Consider the following 15,673-nt stretch of genomic DNA (forward strand, 5'->3'; position numbering starts at 1 on the left):
GGTCAGTGCGTAATTTTGGTTGAGTGTGGGTGCTTCCTGTAAGGTGTTCTGCCCCTTCAATTTTAGCCGCGAGTATCACCGTCTCCTCCTCCGCCTCCTGCGAGACGAGCACGCTCACCACTCCGCCATGCCCGCTCGCTGGTTTGGAATTGGTTGGTTGGTTTATGGGGTTTAACGTCCCAAAGCGACTAAGGCTATGAGAGACGCCGTAGTGAAGGGCTCCGGAAATTTCGACCACCTGGAGCTCTCTAACGGGAATTAACAAAAGCGCGTCTAAAGAATACGGTGTCTTCGTTCGCTCCCATCTTCCTCCCTTCCCATTATGGCGATGTTCGGGTGTCCTCCTAGATATGCGAGACAGACACATTTCCTTTCCTCAAAAACCAAATTACCAACGAGCAAGGCGTTGAGCCGAACGGGCGATGGCGTTTTATGGACTCCCTGGCAGAGTTCAAAGATGTTGTGGCGTTCCACTCCTGGAGGCGAAGCTTAACATCTTAATCACGCATCAGTGCCACACGATGGATGGAAAACTTTATTAGGCAAGCGAGTTTGGACCGTGCAAGGTCTCAGGGCCACCGCACAGTGCCACAAGCAGCAACACCGCGCCTAAGGCTTTCGCCTCACTGCATTCTAGGTCAACAAAGTGCCCCCCTGATCTTTCTGACGAAAACTGCTAACAGTAATTGTATTGCAGTATATTCACCTATCTGTGACCCGGGCCAATTTTGGGGGTGGTCCGGGCCAAATTTGGTGGTAAGGATCGTGACAGGAACGCTAAATGATGATTTGTCATCGATTTTGGTCCCAACTGACCCAAATTAATCTATCTGTCTGTCAAACTCAATCTGTTGCTATGCTGTGTTGCAAGGCAGTACTGGAAGGAAGGGTAGGTAAAACTTTATTTTCACTAGCGGTTTTCTGCGGTTTGGGGGAATCTTCAGAGACGTCTTGGTTCTACCCCCAGGAGCCTTCTCTGTCGAAGTCGTCCGCCTCTAATCAGCAGTCGGTTGCCCCCTCAGTCCAGGGCTCCGCTGGCCACTGCCGCCCGTTGAGCTCGCTGTACCAGACTTTGTTGGTCCTCACAGAGGTCGCTGGACAGCAGAGTCTCCCACTGCTCCGCACGCGGGTTTTGTATTTTGGGGACCACGTCTATGTTTTGGCAGGCCCATGTGATGTGATAGAGAGCAGGTTTTTCGTCGCACCAGGGACATTTGTCCGCGTATATCGTAGGGTGCATCTTGTTTAGTATATGTAGGTTTGAGAAAGAGCCTGTTTGTAATTGTCTCCAAGTGACAGCTTCCTCTCTGCTGAGAGATTTGTGCGGTGGGGGATATCGCATTCTTCTGCCTCTGTAGTTTTGTAGTATGGCCGAGTATTCCCTTGGTGCCGGCGCGAGTTCCGCGGTCTGGTCGGATGCTGGGAAAGTAATGTATCCTCGAGCTATCCTGTCCGCCTCTTGGTTCACTGCCACCCCCGTGTGCCCCGGTACCCACACAATTTTGTGTGTGATCTTGTCGTTTTGTTCTTCCTGGTTTTTAATTCTGTCGCTCGCTGCGAGGAGTATACGGAGCGCGTGACGACCTACCCTGCCATTCATGTCATTTCGGCAGGCTGTTTGAGAGTCCGGGAGTATTGTTAGTGTCCGCCCGGTTCTATAGCCCTCCGCCACCGCTAGAGAAACGGCTACTTTCTCGGACTCTGCAGCTGTGCAGCCTCGGAGAGACGCGCTGGTCATTTCGCGTAAAGACGAATCGACCACCGCCGGTACAGTGATTTTGGTATCTCCTCCTCTCCAAGGCGCGTCTGCATACACGGTCGTGGCTTGAGGGCGTATGTTTTCTCCCTTGTCTTCTGGCTCGATGGAGGATAGGATCAATGTTTTTTGGTATTAGCGCTACCTTGAGGGTCTTGCGAAGCTCGTCGGCGATTGTTGCCGTCTTCGACATTTCTCGCATCTGCACGCGGTACCCGAGCCTCTGCAGAAGCGCTCTTCCAGTCGTTGTTTGCAACAGCCTGAGTTTTTGCGACTCAAGCTGCGCCTCTCGTAGCTTTTCAAAGGTGTTATGTAATCCCAGGGCCATGAGTTTTTCTGTAGACGTGTTGCGTGGTAGTCGGAGCGCTGTCTTATGCGCTTTGCGTAGCAGGGCATCCGCTTGTTGTATTCCGTTTTTATTGAGGAACTGGTGGGATAGGCTGTACGTGATTCGACTAACTACTAGGCTTCTGACTAGTTTTACTGTCTGCTCTTCACGCATGCCATGTCGCCTGTTGGTGATACGGGTGATCATGCGTGCCACTTGTAGCGTTGTTGCTTTCAGTAGGGTAAAAGTGTGCGTACTGCGCTGGTTGGATTGAACCCACATGCCCAAAATTCTTATTGATGTCTTTTCGGATATGGGCGTCCCTTCTAGGTAGACATTAAGTTTTAGGTCCTCGTTGGTTGGGACGGTCCGGTTTTGCTTGCCTCTCCAGACTCTCAGCAGTTCCGATTTCTCGGTCGAGCATGCGAGTCCTCTTTCTGCGAGGTATTGCTCTACAGTAGAGTCCGCTTGCTGTAGCCTTTCTTTCTTCTCTCGGAGACAGCCCGTGTTTTTCCAGACTGTTATATCGTCAGCATACATTGCATGCCTGATGCCTTCGATGTTCTCTAGTTTTCGATCTAGGCCTGTCATAGCTATGTTGAAGAGGAGGGGTGAGATAACTGACCCTTGGGGTGTTTCCTTGTTTGGAATGCGAATTTTGGCCGATCGAAGGTATCCTGTGCCGATGGTGGCAGTTCTATCGGACAGGAAGGCTTTGACGAAGCCGTGGATTATGCGTCCGCAATCAAGGTTGTCTAGGCCCGTAAGGATCGCTTCGTGGCTGACGTTATCGAATGTCCCCTTGATGTTCAGGGCCATTATAACATTTTCTCCAGTCCGAGGTACGTTTCGCAGGACATCTTGTATTTGGAGGAGAACGTCCTGCGTCGAGAGCTTCGCTCTGAAGCCGAACATAGTATGTAGTACACAGTCGTTATCTTCCATGTAATTTTGCAGTCTTAAAGTTACAACCCGTTCGCAAAGCTTGCAAAGACACGACTTGAGTGATATGGGCCTGAGGTTTTCAATTTGTAGCCTTTTACCAGGTTTAGGTGTCATTATTACTTCGGCGTGTTTCGAATCTTCGGGGAAGGTCTCCGCCTCCGAATGTTTAAGAAAGCTGACGAGCTCTTGTGTGAGGTCATCGTGTGAGGTCATCGGGGGGTCGGAGAAAGAGAAGAGACTCGCGCTAGGATTGCGAAGAACGGCGTAGATAGATAGGGACAACAGAAGCATTGATGTCATGGGAGTTCGGAAAAACTGAGAAAACACTTGCAGTGCTGTTTAGTGTGTGTGCGCGAAAAGTGAAAGCCAATGAGCACTTGCGCAGACTGATGGACTTCGCCATGGGGGACAGGGTACAGGACAAAATGTGAAAATGCAAAGCCTTTTTTTGCATGACCTGAGTGTCTCCTTCCTCTTGATTTCCGATAGTCAGCGACTAGCTAGCCCAGATGTCTTCGTTATAGAGGGAATGTGTAAATAGCTTGTGTTACTTTCATTTTCCTGTTTGTGCACTGCTTGATATATGCCACTCCTGTTAGGGCCTGAATACTGGTGTACAGTAATGTGGAATTAAATAATTAAATGAAAGCTCAAGTTCTTTGCACGAGTCGAAATGTGTGTTCCCTCTACCTACGAGCGAAGTGTCGACACGGTTGCCTTGTTAAGGGACCGCGTCACGGGGCTACATAGTGTGTGTCTGAAAAACGTAATTACATGAATACGAGCGGTAGCATGTTTGAGATGGCCAGGAGGGGCCCGCTCTCACAGTCAGTAAACTTGCTCGCCTGTTAATTGTTGCAGGTCTTTTTAGTTTATGGCGCAGTCGATGCGCCGCGGTCGCTGGTGGCTTTGGACGCCGCGCTGTGTGGCCGATTCTCGGCCGTCTGCGACGGGAGCTGGTCGCTTTTTTATGCGAAGCATATTACTCGAGGTACACTACAGCCCTTCGCCGTGGTTACTCGCCGTGCACACCACGTGGTACAGTGACGTCACACCACGTGACACACCACGTGACACATGACGTCACGACAGAGGAAGACAGAGGTACACTACAGCCCTTCGCCGTTGTTATGCGCCGTGCACACCACGTGGTACAGTAACGTCACTCCACGTGACATACCACGTGACACATGACGTCACGACAGAGGAAGACGGAGGTACACTACAGCCCTTCGCCGTGGTTATGCGCCGTGCACACCACGTGGTACAGTGACGTCACACCACGTGACACATGACGTCACGACCGAGGAAGACGGAGGTACACTACAGCCCTTCGCCGTGGTTACACGCCGTGCACACCACGTGGTACAGTGACGTCACACCACGTGACATACCACGTGAGACATGACGTCACGACAGAGGAAGATGAGGGTCCACCTCGCGCCGTCGCTGTGGTTGCACGCCGTGCAGACCACGTGCTACAGTGACGACACACCACGTGACATACCACGTGACACATGACGTCACGACAGATCGCCGTCACGCGCTGGGAGAGGGAGAACCATGCCATCGCAGACACCGGAATGTCCTCGAGCGGCATTCCCGCGCATTTCGAACGCACGTTCACACTCGGTGTAGGTGAAACGCTCGCTCCACCGGGCAGGCGGACGCGGCTTCCGTGGCAATCCAGGCGCTCACCCAACGCGCGTCTCGGGGTTAGTCGGCGTTCCGCTGTAGCCATGACGTTGTCTTCCCCCACAACGAAGGCTTCTAGTGGTTGTATTAAAATGACCAAGTATTCAACCAAGGAAAGCCATGTATTACCAAGCCTAGCCATCAATATGCTTCGCATCTGACCAGGGTTAACCAAGTTAAGCCTCAGCCATTTTTGTCCGAGGAACTGTTTTCCTTGGGTGAGGAAGAGTTTCTCCGGCAATGGTCATGCCCATTCATTTCTGTTAACTACGGTCGTCTTGTCCTGGTTTTTAGGCCAAATAGGCGCTAAGCTCTCCTCTTCACTGTTTCAGTGTCAAACTATTGCCTTTTCACTCTTCTATCAATAGGTACGGTCTGCTGTTTTACACCGCCCACGAGCAATTCCTGATAGTTACTTAGAGATGTTTATGGTCCTTATTTAATTTGCTCTACTTATGTGCTTGGTGATGTGTTATTGTAAATTTCAATGTATCTGGTAACCTTGGCATGTGCGCGTATGCAAAAAAAAATTTTTCTAAACAAATGGGTTCCTCATTACAGGAGCCCTATGGCGACCACAGCGGCTCGGGCTTGGTCGACCAGGGCCTTTGCCTCTTCAGACCGGAGCAGCCGAGGAAGGCTGCCTCGCAGTCCTCCCGGATGGAGTTGAGCTTTGGGTCGAGGTTCGCGGTTGATTGGCATTTAGACCTTTTAACTACTAATAGGTTGATTGAACGCGCATGCGTATAGGACTATGCTGCGCATGCACTGTAAGTGTCTGTGTGAAATCCATCAATCAGAGCGCTGCTGGCACAGTCCAGTGGTAAGATGGCTGCGCTGAAAACTGCAATTGTCGGTTGGTTGGTTTATGGGGTTTAACGTCCCAAAGCGACTCAGGCTATGAGAGACGCCGTAGTGAAGGGCTCCGGAAATTTTGGCCACCTGGGCTTCTTTAACGTGCACTGATATCGCACAGTACATGGGTGTCTAGAATTTTGCCTCCATCGCCAGACGGTCTGAGATTGGCCAAGCCCGCAACATTGACAGAAATGGTATGGAAAAGGAGGGACCAGAGCAAGTGGAGAGCATCTCGCTAGTGTGGCGGAGAACGGCGTCAGTGTATAGGGACAACAGAAACAGTGATGTAATTAGGAGTAAAGAAAAATTAAAAAATGCTTGAACCTAAAGTGCATCGAAGAGAAGAAACGCTCCGCTACAGCTCAATGGTTATGATGCTCGGCTGCTTACTCGAAAGACGCGAATTCAATCCCTGCGGCGGGGGTCGAATTTTCACAGAGGCGAAATTCGAGAGGCCCGTGTACTGTGCGATATCAGTGCCCGTTAAAGAACCCCAGGAGGTGGTCGAAATTTCCGGAGCCCTTCACTTCGGCGTCTCTCATATCCTGAGTTGCTTTGGGACGTCAAACTCTCATAAACCAAACCACTCTGCTGCAAACTTTTAGGAAGGAAAACTCTTTCTTTCAGCCAGTTCCGCCGTGCTGTGCCCGGCGGTGCTTAAACATTTCAATACATCATTTGGTGGCGCGTGCCAGTTCTGTGGGGGGGTGGCTGACACCTTCCACATGGTTTGGGCGTGTCAATCAAACCCATCTATCCCCCCCAACCCCACCAGAGAGGACTGGGAGGCGGCCCTGCTCGGCTGTCAAGACCTAAAGAGCCAAAAGGCTTTGGTTCAACGGACGCGGGCGGCGCTGCTTGCCAATGGGGCACCGGAATAGGGGCTCCACCCAGTATTGTTGGGGAAAGGGCCAATAGGGTCCTACCCCAATCACCTTTTTGTAAAGAACTTCATTTCTCATAAATGTTTTTCACCACCACCACCACCACCACCCCCGTAAGCTCGTCGGAAAGCCGTACATAAAAAAGCTTTCTTGGATACGCCTGCCTTTCCTTTACAGGCTTCCAATTTTAGGCGTTATGGACCGCTCTCCTCGCTGCTCTGTTAAGCCGCGCCGAAATGACTGCTGAGCAGGCATGAAGGATACGATGGGCAGAAAAGTTTATTACGGAAGTGAGTTTGAACCCATCAAGAGCTCAGGGCCACCGCACAACCCTCACGCTCTCACATTAAGTGAATGTGTCCAGGGCACGTAGGACCGTGGCGTTGCACCCCGGTTCACATAGCGAAGTTGGGAGTCCGAGTCCTGCGATGCCAGGATGGCCTCCCATGCCGGGCGGTCCCTGCGGGGTAGGATCGGCAGGACAGCCGATAATGGAGTGGTCTAGGGGAGAATCGAACTCTATAGAAACGGCACGGTGGTGGTGCAACCATTTGTTATTCTATAGAGAACAGGAGGTATGCTAGGATCAGCCCTTAAGGGACCAGTACTTACAAGCAGTAAGTAGAGGTGTCTTCTTCGGGATTACAGCAGCGGCGGCCGCCAGCCGGGCGCGCGAGTTTAAAGCAGCTTGTCTAAGAGCACTTGCTGCTGGGCTAGTTGGTTTTGGTTCATAATTAAATATTTTTTAGGCGCAAAAAAGAGACAAGACACGTAGGTAGGTGACAGGACGAAGCGCCAACTTCCAACTGATTTTATTGCATGCATGAAACGTCCTTACACATCTTGTCCTCACATGCGCAGCACCTAAAGCTCAGGAAGGACATGATAAGGAGCGCTCAAAGATTTTCTTTTCACAGTTATACAATGCAATTGATGTGTCGCTTACACACAAGCCGCCTTTCCTTTTGATAAAAAACGCTTCTATCAACTCCCTATCATTAGTATCATTGCTTTTGCGGAGAATGCGCACATCAGTGAAGCATGGCTCACAATTGCAGGACGGGCACTTACTAATGTGCTTAGTCAGATGTGTGCCTTCCTTTTTCTGCTCTACGTTTCTCTCATGTTCCCTCCTTCACTCATTCAGGCACGTCTGACGTATGTAGGAGTGCCCGCAAGACAGGGGGATTTCGTAGACAACCCGTTCAGCCCATTTCACGAACGGTCTTCGGTGCTTTGTTTCGCAGCCTCGTTCCTTGGTGTTTTCTTTATCAGTACGGGAGCAAAGGCCTCCTGGCTTTCTCGATGCCAAAAAGGCGAGCCGTACAGCATGGCGGCTGGCAACGTTTTTCAAATTATGGGCCACACGATGCACGTATGGCCCCACCTTACCTCTTCTCGACAGAGATCTGGCCTAGCTCTACCAGTACCATTCTTTGTCTTGTTTAGGAAACATTCAACCACCGCAGTCACGAGCGAACGGGAGAACCCGGATGCAAAAAGCCTAGCAAATTGGTTATTGAAACTGTCCGGCATTTTGTGAGGGCATGATGTTTTGAGAGCCGATTCAAGGCAAAGCGAAGCAATCCCACGTTTCACAAATTTAGAATGGCAGGAGTCAAAAGGTAGCAGCTGCTTCTTTGCATGCGGAAAATATGACCAAGAGACGTGATCGCCACAGAACTCAATTTTGAGTTGTGTGGTGATCGGGTCTGTTGGTGATATTTTGCGCGTGCAGAGAAGCAGCTGCTACTTTTTGATATTACTCCAAGAAGCACTCACCAACGCGGCTACCTTGGCTGGCTGCAAAACGCGCGACAGCAAAATCAAGGGGAGGGGTGTAGGCACGCTCGTCAGGAAGCGTCTCACAGTCGTTCAACACGAACTAAGTGGCGGCCAGATGGAACACGCTTTCATTGATCTGATACCCACCAAGCAGAGGAAACAAAGTATATTCATATTGAACGTTTACAGCAGCCCGTCAAAACACCGCCAACGCTTCCGTGCGCAGTTTCAGAAGACGCTCAAGATTGCCGGGTCCCGGACGTTGATTGCAGGGGGCGATTTCAACGCGGCAGGCACATCATAGGGTTACGGATACAGCACTACAAAGGGAAGACAACTCGGACAAGATGCGCATGAACTCGACTTCACGTTACTTACGGACCCGGCGCACTCGACACCACGCCGGACCTCATGTTCGTCCGAAATACCGGGATGACGACCACCACGTGGAAAAACACGTCGACCGACCTAGGGAGCGACCACATTATCGTCGAAATAAGGGTCCAGACACCAGAAAAGGCTCAGGACAGTAAGCGAAAAATCCAATGGACCGACCGGAAAGATTTCAGAAAGAAAGGTCGCGATTGCTTTCGCGGCCTCACATTCCGATTCAAAATACATAATCACCGACTCGCGACGGGCCAGTCGGAACGTCGAACAAGGCTGCTCTCCCTTCCTATCCTATCGTGGCTACCAAAATTGCATCGGGATGTGGACCCCACACATCGTTACCTTATACGGGCCTCTGCTCGTCAGGGGTGGCAGGAAACGAGGCAGCAGACGCAGCCGCCCGCACGCTCTCTCATCGGCCTGTTTTCTCCTCCTCACCCGATCAGGAATCCGATTTTAATCCGCTTTATACGTTCAAAGATATTGCAACCTACTATCAAAATAGTCATCGCCTTTACCCTAGCCCATGTAAAGGCCTGAAGAAGACGGATGAGCGGCTCCTTCTCCGCCTTCTCACCAATATATTGCAGTGCTCGGCAGCAATAAAACTTTCACCCCTCCTTTAACGGCAGGTGCCCGCACTGCAGTGCGGTGTCTTCTGACGCCTATCACATGGTGTGGGCCTACCCCTCCAACCCGCCTATTCCCCTATCCCCAACCCAACCCGGGAGGACTGGGAGGCGACCCTGCTGGGCTGCCACGACCTACAGATCCAACAAGCCTTAGTCGGGCGCTCCCGGGCGGCGGCCTCCTAGACTGGGGTCCCATACTAGGGACCACCACCTAATACTTTTAAGGCTCGATCCCTTACGGGCTGATCCAAGCATACTTCCTCTTCCTTCTTAACAAATCTTTTCACCACCACAACCACCGACTACAAAACTTCTTTCATGACATTCAAGAACTGTTAGCGCAGTGTTTCTTGAGGAAGGACGTCATCCACATCGACGTCATCGGTGCCACAAAAGGTGCCCGGGTCACAAGGCTGAGCCACGACAACGGTCGGCGCTTGTGGTGATGCTGCGGCCGGAGGTGGGCTGGACGGCATAGTGATGGCTCGAAGCTGACGACCGCTGCGGAGGTCCAGGGCAGGGTCCCGGTGTGATACCCAGCACCTCCACCAAATATTACGGGGGGGTTAGCCCAGCAGCAGACGGGACAGGCCACAGTCAGAAGGCACACCGAGCTAAATCACTCCAGCACAAACTGCCACGTTCTGGTCGTCGTCCACTGCCGAACGTCCAGACAACGTCGTCTTCACCTAGCAGTTATGCACCGTAACAATATGTGTGAAAAATAACAGGTTGTCTGTAATTGTACACGCGTATTGCTCGAATTCTTCGCCTAATTCTATGGAACAGCTGGAAAAGCTGATGTGCTGCGCTCAAATTTCGCTTTAGGAAGCAACGTATTTGTCGGCAATTTGTGTAGCATGAGCTACATTGTCCACAGTCTCATCGTTTCGCGTGCTCCCTTCATTGATCATACTGCGCACGCGCGAGGACAGAGTGACGTCACTGCGCACAGCACCGCGCGCGTTCGCCGTCGCGTATCCCGCTGTTCCGCCGGCGCAGAGCCACGTGACGTCACTGCTCATGCTGCGTATATCCTGGCATAGCAGAGCTAACCCACTCCCGACGTTTAAGAGCACAGCTCTTAGGCGCCCGTTTCTGCGTTTTGCGGCATCGCCGTCGTCATCACCGTTGTCGTTGTCCGTTGTAACCAGGAGAGGTTAAAAGTACAACCTCCTCCCCTCCTTAGCAGGAAACAAAAAGAATTTTGCAGTGGTTTAGCGCTGGTTAAACCTGCAGGGTTGCGAAGGCAACGAGGAGAGAGAGAGAGAGGCGATGGAGAGCGCAGGGCGGCCTCCCCGGCACGCTAGCCATGCGCCGCTACTGCGCATGCGTAACTGGCGATCGCTGAGGCGTGATGGCTCTGTTATGCTCCTATGTCCTCTGTGCGCGGAAGCGGGGCGGTTGTGGTCGGACACGTCACGTTGGCGACGCTGTGCCAGGCTGAAATTCTGCCCCTTATACTTGAGCCACGTCGGCGCGAGACAGCGCCGAGCGACGAGTGGCGCGCATGCGCAGAAATCCATTCGTCCAGCCTACTGCTTCCAAGTAGCGGCTACGCGCTCCGCAGACGACGCGCGCGGTGCATTATGGGTTCGCGGCTTCGACGCGCCCAGCGCTGAATAGGCACATGTTCCGTTTCGACGCCAGCACCCTCAGAGCGCACAGAAGCCGCCGAGGACGTCGGTGATCAAGCGGCGTCGGAGTATAGGGGTCCCGCTTTGGCCAATGTGACGTAGTAGTGCCGCGCGCTTGCGCCCCTAACGTCGTAGGAGAGAGCAAGTGGCGTCACGCGTCGCGATAGCAACGAAGAGGCTAACGTCACGCCATCAGTTAGGCGCGGCGGCGGCTCCTCGAGGACCAGGGAGTACACGGACCACGCGACGAGTGGTTACAACTGTCGTAGTATTGCTCTCGCAATAAAACAGCGCCGCGCGGATGGTTCTCGCTGGCGCGCGACGCCAGACGGGGGAGAAGGATCCCCTGGATAGCGTCTAGCCTTCTTTGTATGGCTACCCCTTCTCCCACCGCTCCACTGCTCCCACAGATGTTGACGGAAAGGGCGTAGTCTTGCGTGCCCTAAGAGACGCGCTGCACCTCTTCACTCGCGCGACAGCGTCGGCGCGGCGACAGCAAGTTCGAGATGTTTCTCGGCGCCACTCCTGGCCTTTGACCAATGAGGACGCGCGCCCAGCGCGAGAACGAGAAGGAGAGTGCACAGCCGACACTGTGTGCAAGTGCACGCCTGCCTTGGCGCGAAGAAGAGACAGACGTGTAGCGAGCAGAAGTGTGTTAACCGCCAGAGCCGCGGACGTGGTGACGAAGTGCGGCTACTGCCGCTTATCTGTTTTTTTAGTTAGCGCCCGTTCGGCGGACGCGGTTGTTGCTGCGACGCGCGTCTTTTCTTTCGTTTTGCTCTTTGCTCTGATCTTTTAACTCTCCTCTATCTGCAGGTGGCAGCGGTGGTGGTGGTGGTGGTGGAAACTTTTATTGCCAATGATGTAAATCGTGGGGGCGAAGCCCCCTACATGGCACTTGGATGCCTCCTCAATGTGAGGAGGAGGCACCCTTACAACGCGAAGGATAGCCCCTGGAGCGCAATCCTTCTGTGAGCGCTGGAGATGATCCGGCGTTGGTCTTGAGCGGACGAGCTGGTCAGAAGAGACTCCCAGTAAGACTCCGCCGCGGTTGGTGATGGCGGATGAGGGAAGGTGGGGCATGTGAGGAGGGTGTGTAAGAAGTCTCCTGGTTTGCCGCAAAGTTTGCATGATGACGGGAATTGGTCTGGGTATCGGGCATGCAGCAGTATTGGGTATGGAGCAGTTCGGGTTTGTAGTTGTCGCCAATGTGCAGCCTGCGGTATGGTGAGGGATGTAGCTGGGGGTGCGTATTCCCTTCGTTTGTCTCGGTAGTACGAGAGAATATCACGGAAGGAGAGCAGGCGCTCCGAGGCTAGTAGAGGGGGCTCGACTCCTGCCCGGAATGTGAGACCTCGGGCTAGGGAATGAGCCTCCTCGTTGCCAGGGAGGCCAGCATGTGCTGGCGTCCAGATGAGGGTGATGAGGCGCCGGGGCTGCCAGAAACGTAGTAAACGAGCAGCGGTGCTGGATATGTAGCCCTTCGCATAATTTAAAATTGCAGATTTGGAATCGGAGATAATTTTTGTGGCAGATGTAGAAATGAGAGCAAGCGCGATGGCTGCCTCTTCTGCCTCTGTGGTCGAATTGGTAATGATTGAGCTGGAGGTTAGAAGCTTTGCATTATTGTCGGCTACCGCCAGGGCCATACGGGAGCCTGTCGTATATTCCGCTGCGTCCACGTAGACCACCTCATGGTCCTCGCTATACTGTTTGTGAAGGACCCGAGCCCTTGCTACTCTGCGTTCCCTGTCTCGCTCAGGGTACATGTTCTTGGGGATGGGGGTTACGTTGAGGTTAGAGCGGAGGGTAGCAGAAAGGGGGACCCCCTCGGTAGGCTCTGTAATTGGGGTCAGGCTCAACTGGGACAATAAAGTACGACCAGCCTCTGAGCTGGATAGACGGGATAGTTGTGCCATAAAGGTAGCTTCTTTCAGCTCCTCAAAGGTGTTGTGTACACCGAGTTTGAGGAGTCGGTCGTTGGATGTGCTGGTGGGAAGACGTAGAGCCGTTCTCGTGCAACTACGTAGGAGCGCATTAACCCGGTCTCTCTCCTTCTGTTTGAGGGGTAAGTATGGAAGGGCATATGTTGTGCGGCTTATGATGTAAGCCTGGGTGAGGCGAGTCGTGTTTCGCTCGCGTAGGCCAGCCCTGCGGTTCGCTATGCGGCGAATCAGTCGAGTGGTGTGTTGAGCGTGTGTTTGAAGTGTCTTTATGACTTCTCCGTACGCACCGTGGGAGTGGAGAACCAGTCCTAGCACGCGGATTTTGTGTACTAGTGGGATGGGATGGGTGGTGGTGGTGAAAACTTTTATATTGTAAAAAAGAGTTTGGGAGCCACAGAGTGGCCCCGCTACATGGTCGGCGTCCCTAGTCCGGGACACCGCACGACGAGGCCCCGTCTCTCGCCCGTTTCACCAGAGCCCTTTGGGACTCAAGCGAGGAGCAGTTGAGGAGGGCAGTCTCCCATGCCTCTCTGGAAGGGGTAGGGGAAGGGGGGAGGTGGGGATTTTGAGTACATGCCCACACCATGTGGAAGATATCACAGGTCTCCCCACAGTGTGGGCATCGCCCATCCGTGTTAGGATCGTAATGTTTTATTATTGCAGGACAGAGTAGAGTACCTGTCTGCAGGCGCCTTAAAGTTCGCTCCTCCGTCTTACTCAGCCCTTTTGCAGGGGCCGGGAAAAGGCGGTGGTTGTCGCTATAATGTGTTAATATTTCCCTGAATCGCAGCAGCGGCTGGTTAGTCTCCGAGCCAGAAGAGCTGGGATGAGGAGCCCGGTGAGTAAGCGCTCGGGCAGCCGCGTCAGCGGCCTCATTACCTCGTAAGCCCTGGTGGCCAGGAGCCCAAATGATTCGTTTGGGTGTTGGATCAGTGGCAGTCCGTCGTAGAATACAAGCAGCTAAGGGGGAGATCTCCCCTGCCAAGTAATGTTCACATGCTTTTCGGGAGTCCGTGATGATTATTCTCGAATTGGCGTGGGCGGCAGCAAGCGCTATCGCTACTTCCTCGGCCCGCATTGAATTCGGTACCTATAGCGAGGGAGATGGGTGCATTGACTGAATCGTGTTGCTTGGGCCGGTAGAGGAAAAGCTCCGATTTTGAAGGGGAGCAGGCCAGGCCACGCTCCCGTACATATGCGTCGATGGTGGTTAGTGCCAATTGTAGGTGTTCTTCTATTTCGGCATCGCTGCCATGGTTTGCCCAGACAGTGATGTCATCGGCGTAGAGGCTGAAATGGATGTCGGGAATTTGAGCTAGCTGTTGTGGTAGGTGAAGAAGTGCTATGTTGAATAAACTAGGGGAGAGGACGGCTCCCTGGGGCGTACCTCGTGCTCCAAGCGTGATCCCTGGTAGGCTGTTATCGCCGAAGGTAAGCGTGGCTGTGCGGTGGCTGAGGAAGTCTCGGATGTAGTTGTACATCCTGGCGCCGACTCCCAGGGTCGTAAGGTTTTCTAGGATAGCTGAGTGTGTAACGTTATCAAATGCCTTAGTGAGATCCACCCCTAGGATAGCTTTAGTGTCGGAGGTCTGTGAGTCGAGAATGTGATGTTTTAGCTGCAAGAAGACGTCTTGTGTGGAAAGCCCTGGTCGAAATCCAAACATGCTAGTGGGCATGAGATTGTTGCTTTCTAGGTATTGGCAAAGCCTGCGCTGGAGTACATGCTCCATGAGTTTGCCAACAGAAGATGTGAGGGAGATGGGTCTGAGGTTAGAAGTAAGCAGAGGTTTGCCAGGTTTGGGTATGAAAATGACTCTCGCCTCTTTCCATTGTGGTGGGAGGGTGCCCAGTCTCCAGCATTCATTAAAGTATTCTGTAAGTGCAGCAATGGATTGTGCGTCGAGATTCCTGAGAGCCTTGTTATGTACCCCGTCTGGGCCGGGGGCTGAGGACGTGTTAAGCGTCTGGAGTTCAGCCTGGACCTCTGCTTCTGTAATGGGTTGGTCAAGCTGGTCGTTAGGGGGGCCTGCATAATCAGGGTGGTGTGCAGGAGGGTATGTGGGGAAGTATTGATTTCGAAGGTCTTGGAGGAGATCTGGTGGAGGTATATCTGAAGTATGTATGAGTTTGGTGAGGGCGTGTCTCTGGGCAGTCTTAGAGTGAGTGGAGTCTATTAAGTGCCGAAAAAGGTTCCAGGTCTGCGGCACGCTCATATTGCCATCAAGCTTGTTGCAGATAGATTCCCAGTTCTGACGTGAAAGATTCGCTGCGTGTGCTTCTATCTCTTTGTTAAGGCGGGCGAGGCGACGCTAAGTGTCCGATTCCATCGCTGCCTTTGCCAGCGGCGCTCTAGGCCTGTTTTAGCCTCCCATAAATGTAGGAGGCGGGAGTCAATTGTGTCGCTTGGGCAGTCTTCGGGTAGAGTACAAGTTACGGATCGGACATCGCTTTTTAGCTGCTCGGTCCATGCGGTGATGTCCGTGATGGGAACGAAAGTGCGTGCTGTTCTACATGAGCGGAAAGAGTCCCACTTTGTAAGAGTGGAGCCTCTGGGAGGCCTGCGATGTAGTTGAATGTGTAAGAGAATCTCGATGATGAAATGGTCGCTACCAAGATTCTCTTGTGTGTTGCACCATGTGGCGTGAGGGAGGCGATGTGCGAACGTAAGGTCTGGCGTAGTGTCTTTACAGACACTGTTTCCCGTGCGTGTAGGAGAGGTGGGATCTGTGAGAAGGGAGAGACCGGCTTGTTGCGCGGCTAACCATACCCGACGTCCTTTCGGTGTGTCGTGTGGGTAACCCCAGGCTGTATGTGGGG

The sequence above is a fragment of the Amblyomma mixtum genome, chromosome 7 (assembly GCF_055824585.1).
Source record: "Amblyomma mixtum isolate Tamu chromosome 7, ASM5582458v1, whole genome shotgun sequence".
NCBI classification, from domain to species: domain Eukaryota; kingdom Metazoa; phylum Arthropoda; class Arachnida; order Ixodida; family Ixodidae; genus Amblyomma; species Amblyomma mixtum.